The sequence below is a fragment of the Pseudorca crassidens genome, chromosome 17, assembly GCF_039906515.1.
Source record: "Pseudorca crassidens isolate mPseCra1 chromosome 17, mPseCra1.hap1, whole genome shotgun sequence".
Lineage (NCBI taxonomy): Eukaryota > Metazoa > Chordata > Mammalia > Artiodactyla > Delphinidae > Pseudorca > Pseudorca crassidens.
Window position 1 is genome coordinate 12,034,179 of NC_090312.1, and position 25,619 is coordinate 12,059,797.

The following is a 25,619-nucleotide window of genomic DNA, read 5'->3' on the forward strand; positions in this document are numbered from 1 at the left end:
AAGAATGGAATAATGCCATTTGCAGCAACATGGATGGACCCAGAGATTATCATACTAAGTGAAGTAAGTCAGACAGAGAAAGACAAATATCATATGATATCACTTATATGTGGAATCTAAAAAAAATGATACAAATGAACTCATTTACAAAACAGAAACAGACTCTGACTTCGAAAACAAACTTATGGTTACCAAAGGGGAAAAGTGGGGGGAGGGATAAATTAGAAGGTTGGGATTAACATACACACACTGCTATATATAAAATAGATAATCAACAGGGACCTACAATATAGCACAGGGAACTCTATTCAATATTCTATAATAACCGATATGGGAAAAGAATTGGAAAAAGAATGGATATATGTGTATATATAACTGAATCACTTTGCTGTACACCTGAAACTAACACAACATTGTAAATCAACTGTACTCTAATATTAAATAAAAATTAAATTTGAAAAACCCAAAATTTATCACTTATACAAATTTACCACTAATTTAATTAGTGATACTAATGTATCACATACAAAAATTTTGATCTAGATGGATGAAAATTCAAAATTAAGATGAAAATAGATTTTTTTTCTTGTACACTTGCAGCAGTCACCTTTTTCTAAGCAAGGTATATAATTCAGAACTCACATAACATTGAATATAACTTCATAAAAATTTAAATTTCTACTTGTGAAAAATACTATAAATAAAATCAGTACAATATAAACAACTTGGGAAATATATGCAGCAAATATGATAGATGAATATGAATAAGGTTCTTAAATAAAATTTTCTCACAAATCAATTAACAGAAGACACTAGCTCAATATAAATATGGACAAAGGCACAAATGTTCAATAGAAAATAAACACAACTTCTTTTAACATAAAGCTGTTTAACTTCCCTCAAAATTAGAGAAGTGTAATAAAACAAAAAGAATGTTTATGGAGTGGACATAATGAAATATTTCTGGCGCTGGTAAGACTGTGTTAAACAACCATCCTCTCCCACACTTGGTGGGAGCGTTAATTAACATAATCTTATTGGTGGGCAATTTGGCCGCATTTCCGAATATCCTAAAAACGTAATTTCCTTTGAAGTGCACACATCATCTAACAATTTTGCTTTCATCCTTCAGGCAACCAGCACGTGTACAAAAGAATCATATACCATGACTTTCGTGGCCATGTTGGTTTTAAGAGCAAACATTTAGAAGGTAGGTGAGTGTATGCCAATGGGGGATGGATGAAATGCTTTATAGACAGCACATCTATAATGCGGACAACTTCGGACATATTTGGAATAATCCCCACTACTGAAAAGTCACAAGGTTCAGGGCAGTGTGTTTCATTGGACGTAAAGAAAAAAAAAGTGTATAAATATACATAATCCTATTGAAAAGAATATCTTTTGATAGAGACACAAACAACTGGTAACTATCATTGCTCTAGAAAGGCGCTGAGGGTTGGATGCAAAGTCCATCATCACTCTACAGTCATTTTTATTGCTTGACATGTTTGCCACCACACATGCCCTATAGTTTTTTTTTCTCCAAAACAAAAACTACTTAGTAAAAAAAAGTTCCACCTGCTCAAAAATATCTCCCAACTTAGACTGGCACACTATTAGAAATTCTATCAATAAGCCTTTGGGGAAATCCCCATCTCTGCTTCAAAGGCAGTGTTAGAAAAATCCACGAAATCCCAGGCTCAGCACCTACTGATGAATTTCACATAGTAGCCACTCGATTCTTCCTGCTGTGTGTCCAACCTGCCCATGTCCGTAAGGACAACCCCCCCACCTCCCCCATATAGAGCCTTCTCTGTGTTTTCCTTTATGGGGCTTATCCCTTTATATGCCCTAAAGATGCTCTGTGAATCTCTGATCAGCTTCATAGCCGATTTATCTCTCCGGCCCCCAGAGAATACCTCTTAATGTTCTTTTTACATTATAGACATTCAATAAATATCTTAATTAAAAATGTAAGTTAAAGGTTTGTTTTTGGTTTTTTTTGCGGTACGCGGGCCTCTCACTGTTGTAGCCTCTCCCGTTGCGGAGCACAGGCTCCGGACGCGCAGGCTCAGCGGCCATGGCTCACGGGCCCAGCCGCTCCGCGGCATGTGGGATCTTCCCGGACCGGGTCACGAACCCGCGTCCCCTGCATCGGCAGGCGGACTCTCAACCACTGTGCCACCAGGGAAGCCCTAAAGGTTTATTTTTAAAATCGAATTCCATGTAGGGCATGAAAAATATTCTTGTAGCACTGCATAGCACTTACCATGAGCCAGGCAGTGTTCTAAACGCTTTACATATATAAAGTATATACAATATATATTATATAATGATACTCTATACTTTATATATATTATATATAAGAGAGTATATATATTTACCCAGCTAGTATAAAGATAAGATCTGAGTCCATGCAGTCTGGCTCCACGGTACACAGGGAATGTTCTTAACCATGAGGCACCTTTTCTTCAGTGTCCATCACCCCTTCATGTCCACATTCCCTCTTTAACCACCCCAGATTCCATGACCCACCATTATATTCCTTCCCTTACAAAGAGTCTCATCTTTCTGGCCTCTCTTGCTCTCTGGGCAAAACCCTAGCCTGGTCAAGCCCAACCTGCTATCTCTTCCACATCTACCCAGAAAAGCAAAAGGGGTGGCATAAATACACATAGCCCCGCTCATGGATCACAATTTCCAATTATAACCCAGAATTCCAAGAGGACCTTTTTTTCTCCATCTTGCAATCCCACTCCATCCAAGTCTTGTCACTCTCCTATTCTCCTAGATGGCTGTATGCGCCATTTTGCTCCTTATTCCCTTTTCCCCCAGCCTCCCTGGGGGCTGATGACTTTGCCTCTTATTCTCTAAGAAAACGTTCACAGGGGCTAGGTAGCTAACAAAAACCACAGAACTAGGAGTACGGCACAGTAGGGAGTGGTGGGGACAAAGTTGCCTGCCAAGTTCAAAGCCCCTGGGAATGGTTAAATGCCACTCAGCTCCAGTTTATCATGGCCATGAAGTGGGCCAGCCTGGTGTAGTCAGAAAGTGTGACCTTTTCAAGAGAATTTGAAAGTGCATATTTTGATCTAAATTTTCCTGATGTTAAGTATCTTGTGAGAAAAAAAATGTTTCAGCAAAGCAGGGATGTACCTTGTAGACACCCCTTAGTTCATAACTCTGTAGAGGAACTTGAATCAAGAGGAATCATTCAGGGCTTCCCAGGTGGCGCAGTGGTTGAGAGTCCGCCTGCCGATGCAGGGGACACGGGTTCGTGCCCCGGTCGGGGAAGATCCCACATGCCGCAGAGCGTCTGGGCCCGTGAGCCATGGCCGCTGAGCCTGCGCGTCGGGAGCCTGTGCTCCACAACGGGAGAGGCCACAACAGTGAGAGGCCCGCGTACCGCAAAAAAAAAAAAAAAAAAAAAAAAAGAGGAATCATTCAGTATTTTAACATAATTTCAAAGACAGCAAAACCAGATTTCTAAGAATAGTTTAAATTTGAGCTACCATTTATTCTCAAGAACTTTCTCTTTAAACTTCTAAGGTCAGTTCAGGGTCCCAGAAGGAATTTAGGATTATTTGAGACTTGAATAAAGAGACTATTTTTAATGCTGCAGGTATAGAGAGACCATGGAGGATAGCGCTGTACCCTGGAGATAGTAGCATAGTTGTTCTTTCACTGATTAGGTCCATTACAGCACATCTATAAATTCGTGATTTTGTGAGCTGACACTTTTCTTCCAGTAACACAGCCAGTCTTGAAACTTAGGAGCAAGTTAAGAGAGTAAATACTTCTTACCTCATTCTTCTCCCTCCCCACAACGGCAAAACCCAACTTGAATCCAGAGGACAAGGCATACCACTGATGTTGTCCTTACATGTTGACCTACCAGGGCACAGAACAGGGTGGAGAAGGGTGGGGAGTGGGCTTGGGGAGGAAGATGGAAGATCAAGAAGAGACCCCACCATAAGTCTTACAAAACAGCTACTATTACTATTCTATTTTTACAGTTGAGAAAACAGACAGGTTTAATAAGTTACTCAATATCCCAAACACTAATTGATAGAATGGGCTGAGCTTTATAACTCCAAAGCCTGAAAACATTTTTCTGTACTGTTTCTTCACCATGAAATTCTCTACGATATGTGAAATTTGGAAAAAAAATATGAACCACTTAAAGAATTCAATATGCTCTCCATGTTAAATGAATGACTTATTTAGAAGGACTGCTTTAGCAGGAAGCTGCAGATCTATACATTCAATACATACTTGCTGAGTGTCTGTGATGCTATTCTCAGGGGTGAACAGGACATATGTCCCTTCTTTTACAGAGACAGAGCTTAGACTCTAGCACAAGATAGTACAGAGACAATGTAAGTACATAAATAGATTCAATAATAACAAGTGATGTAAAACAAATCCTAAACAAAGCAGTGTTTTAGAACAAGAGGTCAGACTACAGTCCACAGGCACAATCATAGCCTACTGCCTGGTTTTATATGGTCTGTGATTTAAGAATGATTTTTACAATTTTTCAATTGTTGGAAAAATATCAAAAGTAGAATCATATTGTGTGACACATGAAGATTATAGGAAATTCAAATTTCAGTGTCTATAAATAAAGTTTTTTGGCTCACAGCCATGCTCATTTGTTTACATGTTGTCTGTGGCTGATTTCATGCTGCAGTGGCACAGTTCAGTAGCTGCAACAGGAACCATATGGACCGCAAAGCCTAAAATATTTACTCTCTGGCCCTTTACAGAAGTGAATGCTGGGGGTGTAGCTACTTTAAATTGGGGGGTCAGGAAAAACATCTTGAAATGAATATGCACTCCGATATGGAAGACAGAGAACAGGGGTTGTCCTACAAAATTTTCTTTAAGAAATAGTCTAACATGCAGACATAGAGAATGGACTTGAGGACACGGGGAGGGGGAAGGGTAAGCTGGGACGAAGTGAGAGAGTGGCATGGACATATATACACTCCCAAATGTAAAACAGATAGCTAGTGGGAAGCAGCCGCATAGCACAGGGAGATCAGCTCAGTGCTCTGTGACCACCTAGAGGGGTGGGATAGGGAGGGTGGGAGGGAGACGCAAGAGGGAAGAGATATGGGGATATATGTATATGTATAACTGATTCACTTTGTTATAAAGCAGAAACTAACACAACATTGTAAAGCAATTATACTCCCAATAAAGATGTTAAAAAAAAAAAAAGAAATAGTCTAACAGCCATTCTTCCAGGTCTAGTACACCCTGAAAGGAAAATAAACGGCAGACTTGAGCCATCATCCGTCCATAGGCCAAGTTTCCAAAATATAGAAATGTTGGCTCCAACAGAAATATTTCCAAAAGGTTATATATGAAAACAAGGAGAAGGAATTATTGTTATAACACCACGGGTGAGCTTTTTCAGCCAAAGATTGCATATGTTATTTGGATTTTAGACCATCAGATAGATTAATCAGAACCCTCTATAGAAAGGTTTGAACCAAAGGAAACTTGTTCTTCCTGCCAAAAGTCCACTGACTCATTAACAGAATATAATAAAGATTGAGGGAAAGTTTTGGAAAAGTTGTCATAAATTCTCCACAGGAGGAACATCCATCCAGAAACTTCTGCAAATTCCACCCATATTTTAGGTGGAGACTGTATTGGGCTGCTGTGTGATTTGAGGGGGCCTAAGGAAACCTTCTTCTCTGTCATCTGACTAATGTTTAAGAATTGCCTCTCAAACTAAGCAAAGAAAAAAAAAAAGAATGGGCCTCATGACCTCCTAGGGACTGCCACTTTTCATTTAATTTTCATATGAGGTGAGAACACGTGTAATTTTTTACAACATTTGATCTGTATGAAAATCATACATATGTGAAAAGTTAGGTCCTGAGAGGTAAGTAATTATTACCATATCCCCTTTTACAGGTGAAGAAAGTGGTGCTTACAAAGTTTAAATATCTTGCTGAAATTCATATGACTAATATATGAATGGCTAGAATATGAATCCTGCATGAACGATAATTCCAAGATTGCTGTAGTGATCATAAACACACACACACACCCCACTGCCAGTCTGTGTCTTGACACATGGGAAAATAAGTATAATCTTTCAAAGCATAGGATTTTTAGTCAATCAGGCCTGGATTAAAATCCCAGCTAATTAACCAGTGTGAAAATGCAGTGAATTCTTTAAATAACTTTGCAACTTCATCTATAAAAACTATCTTTAGCATGACATCACTCATCCACATTTATTGAGTTACCTCTATCTGCCTTTCTATAATCTACCTTTACTGGCATGCTCAAGCTAATTCCCTGAAGACACAACTTAAGTGTAACAAATCAAAAATTAAAGGACCAACACCAAACTAGAAAAAAAAGTAGACAAAAGAAAAATGCAGTTCCCAGAAGAAAAAAAAAGAGGTTGAATATACCTGTACAAAGAGGAAGAAGAGAGATTAAGATGGCAGAGTCCCCTCCCCTGCCCACAAACACATTACAACACATCTAAATGTGGAACAATTCTCACTGACAACTGGAGACTGGCAGAAAGGCTCCAGAACCACCAAGGCTGTGAGAAAGACCCATACAAACAAATGAAAAGAAAAAGAAGAGGCATGCGGGGTCCTGGCAGAGTTAATTATAAGAGGAGAGACTGGAGTATATTTACATAAATGAAAGAGCCATTAAAAAAAAAAAAATCCATACAGAATCGGGTAGGGAGGGAACAGAAGTGATCAGCTCTAGAACTGTGCCTCTTGAGAGAGGACTGAGAAGGGCTGTGACACGGGCAGAGACCCTCCCTGGGGAGGGAGCTGTTCCAGCCACATGTTGAGCTCCCCAGGCCTGGGTCCAGCACAGGGAAGATGAGCCCCGTTAGCTGGTTGGAGGGCCACTGGACTAACAAGGCCTGTGGGAAGCCTGGGCTCCGCTCGTGAGGAGCGTGCATGCTAGCTTGCTCCTGAGGCAGGGTGGAGAGTGTGGACTGAGAGCCGCTCCAGTGGCTGCCTGGTCTCCCCCGACTGACACTGCACATGCCCCAGCCTGAGCTGAGTGATGACTCCAGCCCCGCCTGCCTCACAACACAGCTCCACACTGGGGCAAGGACTGCCACATCCTAGGCGAAAGCTTGGCTTTGAGACACAAAGGTGGCTCAGACCCAAAGCCACATCTGAGCGGGGCAGGGGCAGCATTACTGGCACGCACACAGGCAGCACATCAGAAGCAGCCTTGATCTCTGTGGCTGGACCACGACAGCCCCATCCCGATCCATGACAGGAGCCCACCCAGGCCCCAGTGCCCTGTGGCACAGCTCCACACTGGGCTGAGGGCAGCAAAGGCTGAAGGGAGAGCTCAGCTGTGGGGGACAAAGGAAGCTCAGACCTGAAGCGGCGTCGAGTAGGGTGGGGGCAGCCGTTACTGGTGCTTACACAAGTAGCGCATCCAAAGCCGTCTGGGCCTCTGACCCCAGCAGAAGTGCCACAGCCAATGCCCCAACCCAGCGTGAGTGCCCACACCCTCCTGTCACTCCCCAACCCAGCCTGAGTGCCCACACCCTCCTGTCACTCCCCAACCCACCGTGAGTGCCCACACCCTCCTGTCACTCCAGAACTGTTCCCATTTGGGGTGAGGATGCAGATGCTGGGGTGGGGAGAGCACACACCTAGAGGGAACAGAGCCAGCTCAGACTCAACCCTCAGGGCTTCTGCTCCAGCAACATGGGACCCGTCCCCATCCCTCACTGGGTGATAATGGCTACTGACCACAGGGGAAACCCTGACTCACATCTGGCTCTGACTCTAGCCCCTCCATTTTCAGCACCACCTTCTACCAAGGTGATAGGTGCCAGCACACACTGAGGAAAGATTTTAATTATGTTCGTTCAAGGCCAGCTCTTCCATCAAAGCCACTGTGCACACACACATTATATAGGGAGGCCCCCACATAAGGACATCCCTTCAGGACCACAATAGGAAACTGTTTCACCTCATGTCCTAGAGATAGAGAAAGTTAAGCAAAATGAGAAGACAGAGGAATTTGTCTCAATTGAAGAGCAACAGAAAACCCCTAAAAAATAAACCAAATGAAACAAATAATCAATTTACCAGGTAAAGAATTCAAAGCCTTAGTAGTAAGAAAGCTAAATGAATGAAAGAAAAGAATAGATGAACACGGTGAGAATTTTAACAAGGAACAAGATAACGAAAAAGAATAACTCAGAACTGAAAAATACAATAACTGAAATGAAAAACACACTCAAAGGAATTAACGCAGACTAGGTGATACAGAAGAATGCTCAAGTGATCTGGAAGACTGAATAGAAATCATCTAGTCAGAACATCAAACAAAAGCAAATTTTGAAAAATGAGAACAGTTTACGGGATATCTGGGACAACAGCAAGCATACCAACATTTACATTATAGGGGTCCCAGAAGGAGAAGAGAAAGACAAGGGGGTCAAAAAGGTATCTAATGAAATTATGGCTGAAAAATTCCCAAACCTGAAGAGGGAAACAGATATCCAGGTACAGGAAGCACAGAGGGTCCAAACAAGATGAACCCAAATATAACCACACCAAAAAATATTGCAATTAAAATGTCAAAAGTTAAAGATAGCATTTTAAAAGCAGCAAGAGACAAACAAAGTCATACATAAGGGAACCCTCATAATGCTATCGACTAATTTTTCTGCAGAAACTTTAAAGGCCTGAAGGGAGTGGCATAATATATTCAAAGTGCTGAAAGGGAAAAACCTGCAACCTAGGATACTCTACCCAGCAAGATTTTTAGAATTGAAGAAGAGATAAAAAACTTCTCAGATAAACAAAACCTGAGAGTTCACCACTATTAAACTGACTCTAAAAGAAATGTTAAAAGTTCTTCTCTAAGTGGAAAAGTAAAGGCTGTAAAAAGAAGTAAGAATCTATAGGAAAGGAAAAATCCCACTAATAAAGGCAAAAATACAGTAAAGGCTGTGGATTAACCATTTAAATAAGCTAGTACAAATATTAAAGGACATAAAATTGACTGTAACTACAATAATCAGTAAAGGGATAAACATTAAGATGTAAAATATGGCATCAAAGACAAAATGTGGGAGAGAGGTGTAAAAATGTAGATCTTTTAGAATGTGTTCGGACTTAAAGGACTACCAGTTTAAAACAAGTAGGTGTATAGGTCAACATATGTGAACCCCATGATAACCACAAATAAAAAACCTACAATAGAAACACAAAAACTAGAGAGAAACGAAAACATACCATTAAAGAAAGTCATCAAAAGACAATGGAATAAACAAAAAAGAACAGGGAAGAACTACAAAAACAATAGGAAGACAAGAAATAAAATGGCAATAAATACATACCTATCAATAATACTTTTATATGTCAGTGGACTAAATGCTCAAATCAAAAAACATAAGGTGGCTGATTGGGTAAAAATCAAGACCCATCTATACGCTGCTTATAAGAGAAAAACTTCGGAGCTAAAGACACCCACAGACTGAAAGTGAGGGGATTGAAAGATACACTAATTAGTGTATAAAGATACACTAATTCTGAAAGATACAGGCAACCCAATGTTCACAGCAGCATTATTTATGATAGCTATATACAGAAGCAATATAAGTGTCCATCAACAGATGACTGGATAAAGAAGACATGGTACACACACACACACACACACACACACACACACAGAGAGGAATATTACTTGGCCATAATACAGAATAAAATTCTGCCATTTGCAACAAAGTGTATGGACCTAGAAAGTACAATATTATGCTTAGTGAAATGCCGTGTGTTATCACATGTATGTGGTATATACAAAATAAAACGAATGAATATATATAATGAAGCAGAAACAGGCTCACAGATACAGAGAAATAACTAGTGGTTACCAGTGGGAAGAGGGACAAGATAGGCGTATGGGTTTAAGAGATAAAAACTACTATGTATAAAATAAATATACAACAAGGATATATTGCACACCACAGGGAAATATAGCCATATTTATAATAATTTTAAATGGAGTATAATCTACAAAGATATTGAATCACTATTATATACCTGAAACTCATATAATATTATAAATCAACTATACTTTAATAAAACAAATAAGTGAAACCAAAATACCCTAAACAAACAAAAACCCAAAGAAGATCAACTGTATTTGTAATTAAGGAAACAGGAACTAAAGCAAATATAATTTGGGGTTACTTGATAGGTAAAACTTTGCAAGATTAATACTAATGGTGCTGGAAAATTGTTAGCAATAGGCAGCACTCCTTAACAGTTGGTGACCTGTATTGGTGTATTTCAAGCCAAGATCTCCATTTTGGGTTTCCTCCCATTTTAGCATCTGCCCGTTGAATGTCCCACTCAAGAAAACTGCTGTTGGCCAAATACCTATGTCGAGCCAAGGATTTCATCCCATTAAATTGAATGATCATATCAATCCTATCAAGTGAATGACATGTTCATCCATTACTTAAAAAAATGGAAAAAAAGCAGAATCTCAGCAAGGTTAAGTAACTTATCTACGATCTCATACCCTGTAAGTAGGAGAAGCAGCGTTTGCCTGACGCCACTGATTTGCTGAACATCCTCGGTAGATTATCTCTACCTGTTCTGACACCTGTTCTACAATACTTTCCTATCCCTAGATAATATGCTCTTCTTGAGCACAGAATAGTCTTACTCTCTCCCCTTTTATGTCAAGCATGATTATTTCACACGAAGTATCTGTTGAATTAATATACATACTTAGAGCAGCCTTTTCTGATTGGAACAGCCTTTTCTGATTCAAAATTCTGGGATGAGTAAAGCAACCAGTTTCAAACATTGACCTTTTTTAAGGCCTGTTCTTTGTACCTTTGTTAAATCAGTTTAAAAAATGTATCATTAGAATTGATGTTAATCTCTCCTTACGGTCCGGCAGGATAGCACATCAAAATTACCTCAACCAAGACTGTCTTACCCTTAATAATCAGGGAGAAACATGATTTCAGATAAAAACCGAGAGAGCTTAACCACAGATTATCATGAAAATAACAATTAGAAGAGAGATATTTCAGCTAGAAAAAGAATGTGAATTCAGAAGCAAGTCATAGAATTTAAGAAACAATGCCCAAACTGGCAGTGTGTCAATATGTGTAATTAAAAATCAACTACATAGGCCACAGCCGTCGCTCCTGGGCCTCCGGCTTCCCCGTGCAGCACGAGCCTACTGGCTCTCAGCTACCTGCGGCTGCCTGGGCTCCAAAAGGTGGGCACCGGACCCCAGGGTGCAGTCTTAGGAACTCCTGCACCTTCAGGCCCCACACTGGTGGTGCCCAGGCAGAGGCTGGCAGCAGGTGAGCTGTGGGTGACTTTGCCATCAGTCTGCCTGGACCTGGGGAGGAAGAATGAGCAGCTCACCGTCCCCTCCCGCCTTCCCCACCATTTAGGACACACTGCAGGGACTAGTTTGGGGCATCCCAGAGGCATGCCCCTCTCTGACCCCAGCTCCATGACCACCTGTCTTTGCCAAAGTGACCCTTCTCCTATAACCCTGCGGTGCCTGGAGCTCTCCAAGAATGGCATAAAAGGGGCCTAAAGCCAGGGAGGGACCTGGGGTCAGCTGAGGAGTGGTCCCAGGAGGTGGTACATCTGGGAAAGGCCCTGTGAGAGTGCAAACAGAATAATACTGGAGCAGTATGACTGTTAATGAAGCCAAGGAGAAATTTAAAAAGTCACCAGAAGGAACTTGCTAGAGATAGTTCACATTCAGACTACCTATTAACAGTATCTGTTCAAACGTCAACTGTACCAACTAATCTGCAAATATAATACCAAGATGAGAAATTTAGATTGTAATTGAATCATATGAATCGAGTCCAAGTTTCAACAAGTTAACAGCATGGTGTGTCTGATCTACTGCTTTGTTCAGGTGTGCAAGGATAAGCCGATGGGCTGGAACCCCTCCTGAATGACACTGTTCATCTTTACCTGTCCAAACTGCTCTACACATCAACATCGGACTGTAGACTTACTGTATTACCTTGGCCTGCTATAACAAGATCCCATAAACCAGGTAGCTCAAACAGAAAATTATTTTCTCACAGTTCTGGAGGCTGGGTAGTCCAACGGGAAGGTCTGGCAGAATTTGGTTTCTGGTGAGAACTCACTTTCTTGTTTGTAGACACCTGCCTTTTCCCTGAGTCCCCATACAGAGAAAGCAAAAGAGACAACTGGAGGAGGAGCGCTCGCTCTCTCTCTCTGTTTGGCTTCTTCTTCTTATAAGGCCAAGTCCTATCAGATTAGGGCTCTACCCTTATGATCTCATTTAACCTTAATTACCTCCTAGAGACTGTATCCAGGTGCAGTCACATTGGGGGTTAGAGTTTTAACTTAGGTTTTAGCTAGGACACAATTTAGTCCATAGCACTTACCATGAACAGATATAGCTTTACCACCTGAGGGTTTCCTGCATCTATAATACCAAAAGGTTACTTGGAAAAATATAAATTTCAGGTGTAAGTATCACTTTTTCCCTAAACATTGCTTCATGCCTCTGAATGCAGCTATGTAAAAGAGAACCAAAACTTGAGTGACTGCACTGGAATTCTTTCCAAGAACAGCTGAAGTCTATCTAATTCGAGTGCATGCAGTGGTAACTAGGTACCTAAACTTACCCCAAAGATTTGTTTTTTTTTTTTTTTTTTTTTGCGGTACGCGGGCCTCTCACTGTTGTGGCCTCTCCCGTTGCGGAGCACAGGCTCCGGACGCGCAGGCTCAGCGGCCATGGCTCACGGGCCCAGCCGCTCTGTGGCGTGTGGGATCTTCCCGGACCGGGGCACGAACCCATGTCCCCTGCATCGGCAGGCGGACTCTCAACCACTGCGCCACCACGGAAGTCCCCCAAAGATTTTTACCTGAGTGATTTTTCCCTTCTTAAGGTGGACCGTAGTAAAGGCTATTGGAGCTTGTTACCAGAAGTACTTGCCTTTCCATTAGGTCAAAGGTCCCACCCCTGGCAGCAGATAAGGAGCTCTTCATAGGACCACTGAAGAAGTGGAAGGAATCAAGTTAACATAAGTTTAACGTCAATTTTATATGCTTGGTGATCAGTGAATATTTTAGAATATTTTATATTTTGCATTCTTATGTACCTAGAAATCTTGTTAAACAGATCATGCTTTTGAGTATTTATCCCTCATTGTTTTAAAAATATTATTTATTTATTTTTGGCTGCATTGGGTCTTCGTTGCTGCACACGGGCTTTCTCTAGTTGCAGCGAGCTGGGGCTACTCTCTGTTGCGGCACGCAGGCTTGTCATCGCAGTGGCTTCTCCTGTTGCGGAGCACGGGCTCTAGGCACGTGGGCTTCAGAAGTTGTGGTTTGCCGGCTCTAGAGCGCAGGTTCAGAGGTTGTGGCACACGGGCTTAGTTGCTCCGGGGCATGTGGGATCTTCCCGGACCAGGGCTCGAACCCATGTCCCCTGCATTGGCAGGCGGATTCTTAACCGCTGCGCCACCAGGGAAGTCCCTATCCCTCATTTTATACAGTTAACCAAATCCACCCAAAATGGTGATCAGGAAATCCTATATTCTTTTGGTCTTTTTACTGCAGTTACGAACTCTTTCATGGGAATGAATATTATAATGTGAATGGATACTATAATAAAGGGAGCCTTGTTTCAGAGTTACTTCGAACTCGTGCAACAAAAGACTTTCTCTTTACCTTTAAGGCTAAAGACAAGAATGGCACACTGTACAGGTGCAGTTCAATTGCAATGAATAAAACCAACATATAACACAGACTCTACCCTGTTGAAGTAGGAGGTGTGTCCCAACCCACTGCCACTGATTTTCTGGAAACAACTTTAGAAAATTTTATAAGTTGTTCTTGAATTAGTTAGGACATCAGCAGTTATCTCCCTTCTACGATGAAAAGTACTTTCACTTAATTTTCTTCTAGATAGAGTGATACCAGCTTGATTTTCAAAATATTTATTTACTGCTGTTACAACTTTATTAGAGTATATTAAATTTTAGAAACTGACTTAAAATTACATAATACTCTCGTATTTTGTGTGTTTAATAAAAAGGTAGTTTTTTTTTGTCACCATGAAGACTAAACAACTCCAGGTTTTGGCAAAAAAGTCAAGCAGTTACACTGCTGGTTGATGTATAAATTTATACAAGAACTTTGGAAAATCTTTTAGCAGTAACTACTGAAGTTAAACAAATGCAAAGCCTATGATCCAGTGTACCACTTCATAATTTTAACATAATTCTTATTAGGAAACCACCAGAAACTTCAGTGCCATACAGCAACAAGCATCATTTCTAGCTCGTATGTAGGACAGTTGAGTTTTAATTGATACAGGTTGGGCTTAGATGGGCTTGTCTCCAGACCATGGGTCAAATCCAACACCAGGCTTCCCAGGATATGTTCTTTTCATAGCCTCAAGTGGACAAGCAGAAATAGTATATGCCTCTAATGCCTAGGCTCAAAACTGGTAACTAACACTTCCACACGCAATCCATCACCAAGGTAAGGTGTATGTCCAAGCCTAATATCAAGCGAGCAAAGAAGTTTATCCTTGCAAAGCATATTCCTTCCATGAAGATTTTGGAGATAGTTCAATGGAAACATAAATGCAAAGAGAAAAAGAACAGTAAATTTAAAAAAATAGAAACGAGAATCCAAAAACTATGGGGCAATATAAAATGGTCAAACATGAGTAATTCCCAGGAGAAAAGAGAGAGCAGGAAAAAAATTTGAAGACTTAAGGCTAAGAATTGTCCAAAATAATAGAAGACAGCAAAGTGACATACCCAAGATTCTCAGAGAACAGTAAGCAAGACCATTCTCAAGAAATATAAATTACCAAAATTGACTCAAGAAGACAAGGAAAACATAAATATCCTATTAGCCATTAAAGAAATCAAATGATTAGCTTAAAACTTCCCAAAAGGAGAACACTAGGTGGGTGACAAGTGAGTTCACACATATTTGCACAAATTACAACAGATAATTATAATCTTATACAGATTATTACGCAGTATATATGTGTCAGAAATATTAGCTATTAAGTACAAGAGCCAATATAGAAGAATTTCACTGCAATCATAGATATAAACATATCAAAATAATAAAAAAGTTTCCTAGGGATTGAAGGATGGCTTAATATTAAAATATCTATTGACAAACTAATGAAGAAAGAGAAAGTATAATAATCTACATAGATAACAAAATATCCTTTGGTTAAATTCAGAACACTTCATGATTTTTAAAGCACTTGGAAATTTAGGAATAAAAGAATTGCTTTACTGACAAAGAATATATACCATAACTCTACAGCAGGTAATATTTAACGGTGAAATGTTAGAACTATCTTCTTAGAAGTCAGAATGTAGAGACGTTTTTCTGTTATCACAATCTTTAGTCAATATAACTTTTTGTCTTAGCCTAGACAGTGAAAAAAGTTATAGTATTATAAAAGAAGAAATGAAGAAACAAACTCATTTACATGTAGATAATATGATTGTCTAACTAAACCACCTAGGGTATATGCACTTTTACAATTAAGAATGTTCAGCAGACTTTCTATGTTATCAATAAGCAAAATACAGTTACATTATAAACACCAGACAGTTCAGAAGTAAAATATAAATAGTACATATTATTTATAAAGTCATCAAAAAATATAAGAACCAAAGAACAACCCTAACAAAAGATATACGTGATGTTTATTGGGAAATTTAATTGTAACATTTTCTAAACAATATTAAAGTAAGCCTAAATCAATTGAGAAATATATGCTATCTGTGGATAGAAAGAAATACCATACACATGTCATTTGCTCCAAATCGGTTTGTAAATAAAGTTCAAGGCCAACTTCTCTGTGGAATTTAATATTGCTGGTTTTAAAATATATATAGAATAGCCATGAGTAGTTAACATAGTTTTGAGGATGAACAAGTTTAGGGGAATTTTCCTACATGATATCAAAATTTGTTGTGAAGCTATAGTAAATAAGTCAGTGTGACATGCTGCGAGGTAGGCAAATAGATCAAAACAGACCCTACAAACACATTCATGTATATAGAAATTTTGACTCAAGACAGCATATGCCATCACAAAAACAAGGTAGCATATATCACCACACAAACAAGGTAGAATGGAATGCCAATACAAGTATAATATAACATACATCTAAGGTGGTACTTTGTGGTCAATTTGTAACCTAAAGATATTTACTTATAAACTAGAGGTAATAAATATAAATGGTGAAGAATTTAAATCAAATATCTGTTTAATTGGATAAACAGAGTAAATTTAAAGAAAATTTAAGAAATATGGTAATATAATAAAATGGCAAAAATCAAGGAAATGGTAAAAAAGCATGTGTCTGTTATGCTTGGGTGCTTATTGTTTCCAACTATTTTCAACTTTGTGCTTATGTTTCTTGACTGTTCAATAAGACAATTCTGCAAAGAGCAATTACATGAATTGAAAACAGACAAAAAGTGTCCTAAATGAAGATCATGTAACTGTCAGCATAAAACAAATATAAGAAAATGTGTAAATAATGGTTAGAAATAATAGGAAACATGATAACATTTTCTAGGTACACAATAGTCATATAAAAAATCAACAGCAATCCTATTTGCCAATGTAACCGATTGGGAAACATAACCAGCAAATGATTAATTTGCAGTATAGACATCTACAAATCAGTAAGATAAAACAAACAACAAAGAGAAAAACGTGCAAAGGATATGAACCAGATATTCACAGATGAACATATCTGAGTGCAAAATAAATATATGAAAATGTCCTCAACCTCACTAGTAATCAGGTAACTTCCACTTAATAATATTTAATACGCATTAGAATGACAATATTTTAAAATAGCAAATATTGGTAAGAATGTCACTGTGTGGAACTCATCCACCTTTGGTGGGAGTGAAACATGGTGTAACTGGTTTTGAAACGATTCTGTAATATCCAGCACAGCTGAAGATGTGTGTGTCATGCGACCTAGGAATTTCTCTGTGTGTGTAACCTAAAGCAGCTCAGTTACAGAAGCATAAAGACCCATGTTCAAAAATGTGTGTTATAGCAGTGTTTGTAATAACACAAGTTGAAAACAACCTAAATAGTCTTCAGTGTGATACCAGTAATATCACTACTATAAATTATAGTATTTTCATAGAATGGAATATAAGACAGCAGTTAACACAAATAAAAAAGAACTACATGTATTTATTTGCAGGCTGTGTTTCAGAAGCAATGTTCCTCCAGAAAAAAGCAAAAACAGATTAAATAATAATAGGTACCACATGGTACAATGTCAATACAGTTTAAAATATGCCAAGTGATTTCAGATATGTAAGATCAGTGTTAAAAAATTATCATAGGAATGAGAAGCACAAAATTGACAATAAAGGTTAACTGTTCAGTTGGGGAAGGCATGCAGGAGGGATATCCTGAGGATCTAAATACATCTACTATGTTTCATAACTTAAAAAAATTAAATAAGGCAAAGTATTAAAATATTGATTCTGGCTACACAGATATTATTTTATGTAAGTCTATGCTTGTATGAATTATTTTATGATGAAAATGCTTTTTAAAAAGCAGCTAGAACTGTGTTCACCAAAAGAACTAAATTAGCTATTTCAATCTGGCCCCAAAGCTGCACATTTTTCAATGTTAAAAAAAATATCTGTTTACCAACTGAGAGTTTTTTCCAACTATTATATAGTAAACTATTGCTAGATGGAACTCCTGTTAGGAACTTTCTAGGTCCAAAGAATTCTGTGTCCAGCAAAATGCTGAATTCCTATTTTAGGAATTAGTTGTATCTGGAGGCTCTCAAAGAAGAGGGGATTTAAAAAATTATCTAGATGACTATTTTTTAAGCCATTTTATAGCAAAAATTTTGCTTTATTTTCAAATGAATTCTTACCCAAACTCCTATATATAAAGCATATATAAATGGATCTGTTCTGCCCCACTAGACCCCTTCCTGTATAAAAAGAACCGGGGCTCCTTGGAGAAATGGTTGATTCCATTTTTGAGGCAGGGAACATACTTGATGAGCCTGGAATATCTTGTGCCAGAGTAAAGAGGCACACAGAGACTAATGGTATCACATCTAAAGGACACAGGAGACAATCTGAAGGACCTCTCACTGGCCTAGGATGGGACATTTGGGAATCAAAAAGAATAATGACTTTAGTGCATCAAATACATCAAAAACTTCACAATCTACAATTTGCTAATGATACCAAAAGCCAAAAGAAACCCAAAACAAAATCAACAATTCTCAGTGATGACCAGAGAATGTGACTGACAAACACTACTCTGAAAATTCATAAGTAATGGGAAAGATGCAAACACACACACAAACAAAAACTGGAGACCTAGACGTCTGCCTCTTCACATGTTTTTCTTGCCCCGCCAGGCTATGGTTTGAAAATCACTGAAACAGGATATCCTTCCGTAAGGACACACATCTCCTCCAAGAATGTCCCAGCAAAGGGCTGCTCACACTGTCAGCTTCTGCCGGAGCTGGGGGCGGGGGATGTCCAATCCCCATCCACTTGAGCTACCCATTAAATCCTTAACAGCAATGCTTTTAAGAATACTTTTCTTCAACTCCCCATATACATGAAGGGGATTAAGAGGGAGAAACTACCAGTTATAAAATAAACATTACAATGATGTACTGTGCAGCATAGGAAGTATAGACAATATTTTATGATAAATTTGTATGGTATGTAATCTATAAAAATATTGAATCACCATGTTGTACATTTGAAACTAATATAATATTGTAAGGCAACTATACTTCAATAAATTTAAAAATTAATCAAGAAAAAAGAATAGTTTTCCTTAAAGAAAAGTAAAGGTTGTGTTTCTATAGCTTTTATCCATTGGGTCCTGTGCTCCAGTCAGACACTGAAAATAAAGAGCCTAACCCTCTTCAACATGATCATCTTTTAGGTGTGTGCAGGCATCCTTCAGGTGTCCACCTGTCAGATCCAGGTTATCACCTCTAGGTCCTTCCTTTAATTCTTAACCCTATGACATAGTTTTTGTCCCCATCCCATCTGGGTCTACTGGATATACTGTACTTTAAAAACAATTTTTATTGGAGTATAGTTGATTTAAAATGTTGTGTCAGTTTCTGCTGTACAACAATGTCAATCAGTTATACATATACATAAATCCACTCATATTTAGATTGTTTTCCCACATAGATCATTACAGAGCACTGAGTAGAGTTCTCTGTGCTATACAGTAGGTCCTTGTTAGTTATTTATTTTATGTATACTACGGATATACTAGATTTCATTTTATCTTTCCCTCATTTACATAAGCACTTAGAATTAAAGATAAAACTCCCTCCACGTGGAATATGACCAATTCAGCATAATGAGGAATTATTGTTAATACTTGTTAACATATCCCATATGGTCATTTGGCTACATAAGGGCACAAAAAAGAAGCACCGTGCATAACTTTTTAGGTTTGGAAATCTGGTGCTACTCAGTAATCACTGCACAGTTTAAGAAAGTTACCAAGAAGGAGGAAGAATGATTTCACCCTCAGGAACTCATCATGAGTTCATTTTACACACATTGCAAGAGGATAAAAACCTGATGTTTGGAATGGGATTTTGTTTTCCTTCATGCCATGCAATTTGTGCCTGAGACTCAAGGCTATGAGAGAGACGCTGAGAACACAACCATTTTCTATACGTACTTCCTGAAAATAATTTGGCAGGCTCTTAGTGAAATAATTACTGTATGCTACTGCCTTCATGAAAAATTGATTTGCCGTATTTTATTATTAGTTTTTATATGCATAAATGAAAACAGGAACAATATGTAATTGCGATAATTGTAGGGTAGCTGGATATTCTCATTTGGGGAAACTTTAAGCTTTAGGTCAGTTTTAGAAGATGGCTCATGACCTGCAAATCTTTTCAAAACAACAGAAAGAATTATGCTGTTTGATTCCTCAATTTACAGTATACTCTAGAAAGATGAGATCCTTTAGGTCTGGGAAGGAAGTGCGAATTGAGAATAAGTGCCTGTATAAAGGAGACATCTTATACATGCTGGCTATTAAGTTTATTGTTCTCATTATAGCATAAATAAAGGTCACCGGAAAAGGACCACTTGAGATATATTCTGAATCGTAATAGATTGTGCCCACACTAATTTTTATACAACCTGTCTGATGCTTTCAAGTGTTTAAAATTATTATTTGATGCTATTTAAGCATTGTGTCTTTCTAAAATAACCACTCTGCCTTAGGTGGTTAGAAAAGGAGAAAGAATAGTCGTAGGAGATACACAGCAATAGCAGGAAAAGAAGCCGACGGAATACTGGAAGGACTGAAGAATGAAAGGCTATAGTGTCACAAAACAGGCATAAACACGAATGCTTCCTTTATTGAACTGTTTTAAAATTAAACGAATACTAAGAGCCAGTTACTGTGCAAGGTGCAGTGTATAATAATGAATAAATTTTGGTTTTGGTTTTCATGCAGTTTACAGTCTAGTGGGGAAGACAGACATTGAACAAATACATTATGTAAAACATTAATTAATTGCGGTTGTTATACATGATATGAATGTACTTTAGATTTGTGATGAGAGGGAAAAGCCCGGGCATTAATCTGACCCAGGGAGGATGGTGACACCTATCTTCTCTTGGGCAACTGGAGTTAAATAGGGAACAGGGGCTAGCAAGGGGAGAGTGCACACATGTGGATGATTTTATGTAATTCTCCTTCAGCCAGGAAGCCCTGAGACCAGCTTGGCAGATTCAGGGAAATGTGTCCAGACCAGAGTGAAAAACTTTTATAATTTAAATTGTAAAAGAGACATAAAGTTGAGGAGACTGCAGGGACAGGCGAGCTAGATCACCGAGGGCATTGCAGGCCATGTAAAGTTTTGCCTTAGAAACAATGCAGTCAATGATTTTAAAGTGAGTAACACGGTTACATCTTCAAGTTTAAAATGTTATTTTGGCTATCGGAGATTGAAAGGAGAGATTTATTTTTTTGTATTGTTAGTTCTTTCTCTGTTGAGTGACCTTGGGCAAATAGCTTCAGGTAATTTGAGCCTTGGTGTATCCATTGTCAGAATCAAGGGAAGAAATTAAGTAATTTTGAAGACAAAACAGCTCTTTAAGTCTGTGACCTGAAGTACCCTGACATTCTTACTTTGTTCCTATGCCTCGGCAAATCTGATTTCCTTTAACTGTTAGCAATAACTCCTACGCCAGCTCTTAAGATAATTTGCTTTTTAAGAACCTCGTCTCAAAAGTACGATTGTCAAATGCAGTTATGAATTGGAAAAGAGGGAAGAAAATGATCGTTTATGCAGATGATGGGATTGTCTCCCTAGAAATTCTAAGCATCACTTAAAAAACAATAAGAACTAAAAAGAGAGCTCAGAAAGAAGGTGAGGTACAAATAAATCTTCAAATAACCAAGAAATGTTCTATGTACCGGCAATATCCAAGCAGAAAAAAGATAAAAATCTGTTTATAATTAAATACATCTGTGGTGGGTTAATGGTGGCCCCTCAAAAGATATGTCCAACCAGAACCTTATTTAGAAGTGTCTTTGCAGGTAGATCTTGGGATGAGTTTACCTGTATTACTTGGGTAGGCCCTAAATCCAATGACAAGTGTCCTTATAAGAGACAGAAGAAAATACAAAGAGAAAAGAGAGTGAGGCCATGTGAAGACAGAGACAGAGATTGCAGTGAGGCAGCCATAGACCAAGGAATTCCTGGAGCCACCAGAAGCTGGAAGAGGCAGGAAGCCTTCTCCTCTAGAGACGGTGGAGGGAGTGCCTTCCTTCTGACACCTCAGTTTTGGACTTCTGGCTTCCAGAATAAATTTCTATTGTTTCAAGCTAACATGATGGTCATAATTTGTTGCTTCATCCACAGGGAACTAATACAACACCCAGGGCCCCTGACTCCTCTCCTCCTGTGTTCCTAATCCTGGTAAAGAGAAAAACTTTCCTCTTGTTTTCTTTTTGAACACGGATTATCTGCTTGCTCTCTCTTTGCTACAGGGACTAAATGAACCAACGTGCAGCTAAAATTATTCTCCACTTAAAACCTGATGCAAAGGGTTCTGGTTTACAAGACAGTGAACAGGAGAGGAAGCTCAAACAGAGAACATCACTTTCCAGATATGAGGCCTTCTTTAGTAGGATCGTACAGCCCTTGAATTTGGAGCTTTTGGTTTCCCTTTGCTGCAGTTCACACCATTTCATTTTGTATCAGGACTTGCGAGGGGGGAGAGACGATACATTACCGAAGCTGAGCAACACGTGTGTGTGTGCAGGCAGAGAAATAAAGAATTTGGAGTTAGAAGACTTGCTTTGGCCTCTGCCACGGCTGCTTTTTTGATTCATCCCTGGCAACATCTGCCTTGTTTCCTTAAGCCTCAGGTTGCTTATTATGAGATGGAGTTAATATTCTCTCCAATTTAACTTATAAAGTTAGCTTTGAAAATCAAGACAATGAATGATACTGAAGATGCTTTAGTAAACTATGAAACGTTAAAAAACAAACAAATATTTACAATAGCCAGGACGTGGAAGCAACCTAAGTGTCCATCGACAGAGGAATGGATAAAGAAGATGTGACACATATATTCAATGGAATATTACTCAGCCATAAAAAGAAACGAAATTGAGTTATTTGTAGTGAGGTGGATGGACCCAGAGACTGTCATACGGAGTGAAGTAAGTCAGAAAGAGAAAAATGAATACCGTATGCTAACACATATATATGGAGTCTAAAAAAAAAAAAAAAAAGGTTCTGAAGAACCTAGGGGCAGATGCAGACGGAGAGAATGGACTTGAGGACATGGGGAGGGGGAAGGGTAAGCTGGGATGAAGTGAGACAGTGGCATGGACATGTATACACTACCAAATGTAAAATAGATAGCTAGTGGGAAGCAGCAGCACAGCACAGGGAGATCAGCTCGGTGCTTTGTGTCCATCTAGAGGGGTGGGATAGGGAGGGTGGGAGGGAGACAAAAGAGGGCGGGGATATGGGGATAAATGTATATGTATAGCTGATTCACTTTGTGATACAGCAGAAACTAACACACCATTGTAAAGCAGTTATACTCCAATAAAAATGTTAAAAAAAATTATCCTGCATTTAGTTTCTAGTATAACTTCAATAATTGTTTGCCAAATACGTATAACTTAAAAAAATAAATAAACATGAATGTGGCTTTGGTAAGAGTTTGGAATCATGGACCTCAGTGTTCTCATGTGTTCTATGAGAGTTGTGCTAGACCAGTGCTTCTCCAGCTGGCTGACCATTAAAATCATCTGGGGAACTTCGAAAAACCACCCAAGAAAAATCCAATGATAATTTCTTGTAAAGGGGTTTACACATACTATCTTTAAGAGCTCCCCGGGTGGTACTAGTGTGAGCAGGCCAGCGTTGAAAGCATTATACTAAAATCACTAAGGCCTCTGAAACTCTCAAGTTCAAGGCTGCTTTGGCTTTTTCACTATTAACATTATTCCTGTCCTTTCTGATTTTGTATTGTGAAAATGTAGCTCTCGGCAAAATTCCACAATCACCTACAACAGAGAGTAAAAACAGTAGGACTGTTCTGATGCTCTATCTTATGTGATCATAAACACCCAGATATTCTCCAATATCTGGGTACTTGTCACTGTGGTTGACAAGACCTCTAACTGTACATATAGTTTCTGTTTTCGTTTTTCATCTGAAATAAGGGAAAGAGTGAGACACATAGCACCTGTTACGCTTCAGGAATTGCTCACGACATTTAACAGTTACTGTGAGGCACAATCTCAGTACTACCCTATAGGACCCGATAGGTAAGTTACAGAGGCCTGAGGCTGAAGGAAACTCAGGACATTTACCCAGGTGACTCCGTCAATAGGTCATGAAATCAGAAGTCAAGTTGACTATTGCCTGCTCCAAAGAACCTGCATATTTATTTTCCACCATACTAGTCTTTTGTAGGGATACTGCAAGATTTTTCATCCATAAAGAGAGTCTAGAAGTTTTTCTGGGAGACAGGGAAATTGATCAAGTGAACAAACCCAGCTTATCTGGAATATGACACAGGATTAGCCTTTATTTATCTGCTGAAAACATGATGCTCTGGGTTACAGAACATTTATCCATTTCTTTATAATTTATGTTATATTTACTTCCAAAAACCATGATCCCCTTCTGTAGTTCCTAATATGTTTAAAAGAACTATAAGCATATAATTGTATTGGTATTGGAGTGTTTTCTGATGATCACAGGTTCTATCATAAAAATCTATATTTAAATTAACCGTCTCTCCAAGATGGCCCCCAATGTTCCCTGCCTCCTGCCCTGTGTAATGTTTTCCCACAATCAATAGTGCTGATCTGTATAAGTAGCAGGACATTACAGAAGTGACGGTTTGACTTCCAATACTAGGGCATAAAAGGCTCTGTGGCTTCCTCTTCTTTTCCTTGGATCGCTTGCTTTGTGGAGAAGTCACCAGCTATATAATGAGGGTTCTGATGCATCCCTTTGGAGGTCCATATGGTGAAGAGCTGAGGTCTCCTGCTATAGCAATGAGCCCCTACTCTCTAGCCATGTGAGTGAATCATCCTGGAAGTGGATCCTCCAGCCACAGCTGAGCCTCCAAAGGATCTGCCTCCAGGGGTCACTTTCAAACCTCTTGAGAGACTGAGCCAGGACGACTAGGCTGAGCCACTTCTGAATTCCTGAACCAAAGACTGTGAGGAAATACTGGTTTAGCTGCTAAATATTGGGATAATTTATGCTTTAATAGGTAATTTTTATTGCAGTATAGTTGCTTTACAACGTTGTGTTAGTTTCTGTTGTAAAACTAAGTGAATCAGCTTTATGTATACATATATCCTCTCCCTCTTGAACCTCCCTCCCACCGCCCCCATCCCACCCACATAGGTCATCACAGAGCACCGGGCTGAGCTCCCTGTGCCATACAGCAGCTTCCCACTAGCTATCTGTTTTACACATGGTAGTGTATTTATGTCAATCCTAACCTCCCAATTTGTCCCACCCTCCCCTTCCCCCCACCCTGTGTCCACATGTCCATTCTCTATGTCTGCATCTCTCTTTTCGTCACCTCTCCTTGTATTCTCCTCTTTTCTTCCTTTTCCCCTTCTCTCCATTCATTCTCCTCTCTTCTCCTCCTCTGCTCTTCCTTTTTCCTTGTTCCCCTTTTTCTATCCTCCCGACTTTCCATCATCACCTCTTTTTTGGTCCTCCCAACCTTCCTCCCTTTCCTATTTTCTCCTCCCAACGTCCCTTCCTCCCTATCACAAAGTTCTAATGAGTGCTTACTTTATGCTGGGTGCCACAGAGCTACGTAAATTTTAAAAAAACCCAAAACCACAGTCCTGCCCTCAAAGGAGAGTTTAATTCTCATCGGGTTATGGACACAAAACAGATAATTTCAATGCCATTTTGTACCTTGTATAATAAATTCATGAAGTGGGAGCATAGGGAACTCCCTCTAAGGGAGTTAGCAAAGGTTCACCAGAGGGCTGGTGACAGGCAAT

At 39.2% G+C, this 25,619-nt stretch overlaps 1 long non-coding RNA gene and 1 pseudogene across 1 annotated transcript in view; both read left to right on the forward strand.

The window, feature by feature from the left end:
• The window catches only part of LOC137209860 (uncharacterized), a 194,976-nt gene extending 191,761 nt beyond the window's left edge, over positions 1 to 3,215 (forward strand). The window contains exon 6 of the long non-coding RNA XR_010936144.1: positions 1,133 to 3,215. This is a non-coding gene — a long non-coding RNA (uncharacterized lncRNA). The remainder of the gene's footprint in view (positions 1 to 1,132) is intronic.
• A 5,274-nt stretch (positions 3,216 to 8,489) lies between these two features.
• On the forward strand, positions 8,490 to 22,978 carry LOC137210710 (suppressor of cytokine signaling 2 pseudogene; annotated as a pseudogene).
• The last annotated feature ends 2,641 nt before the right edge of the window (positions 22,979 to 25,619 follow it).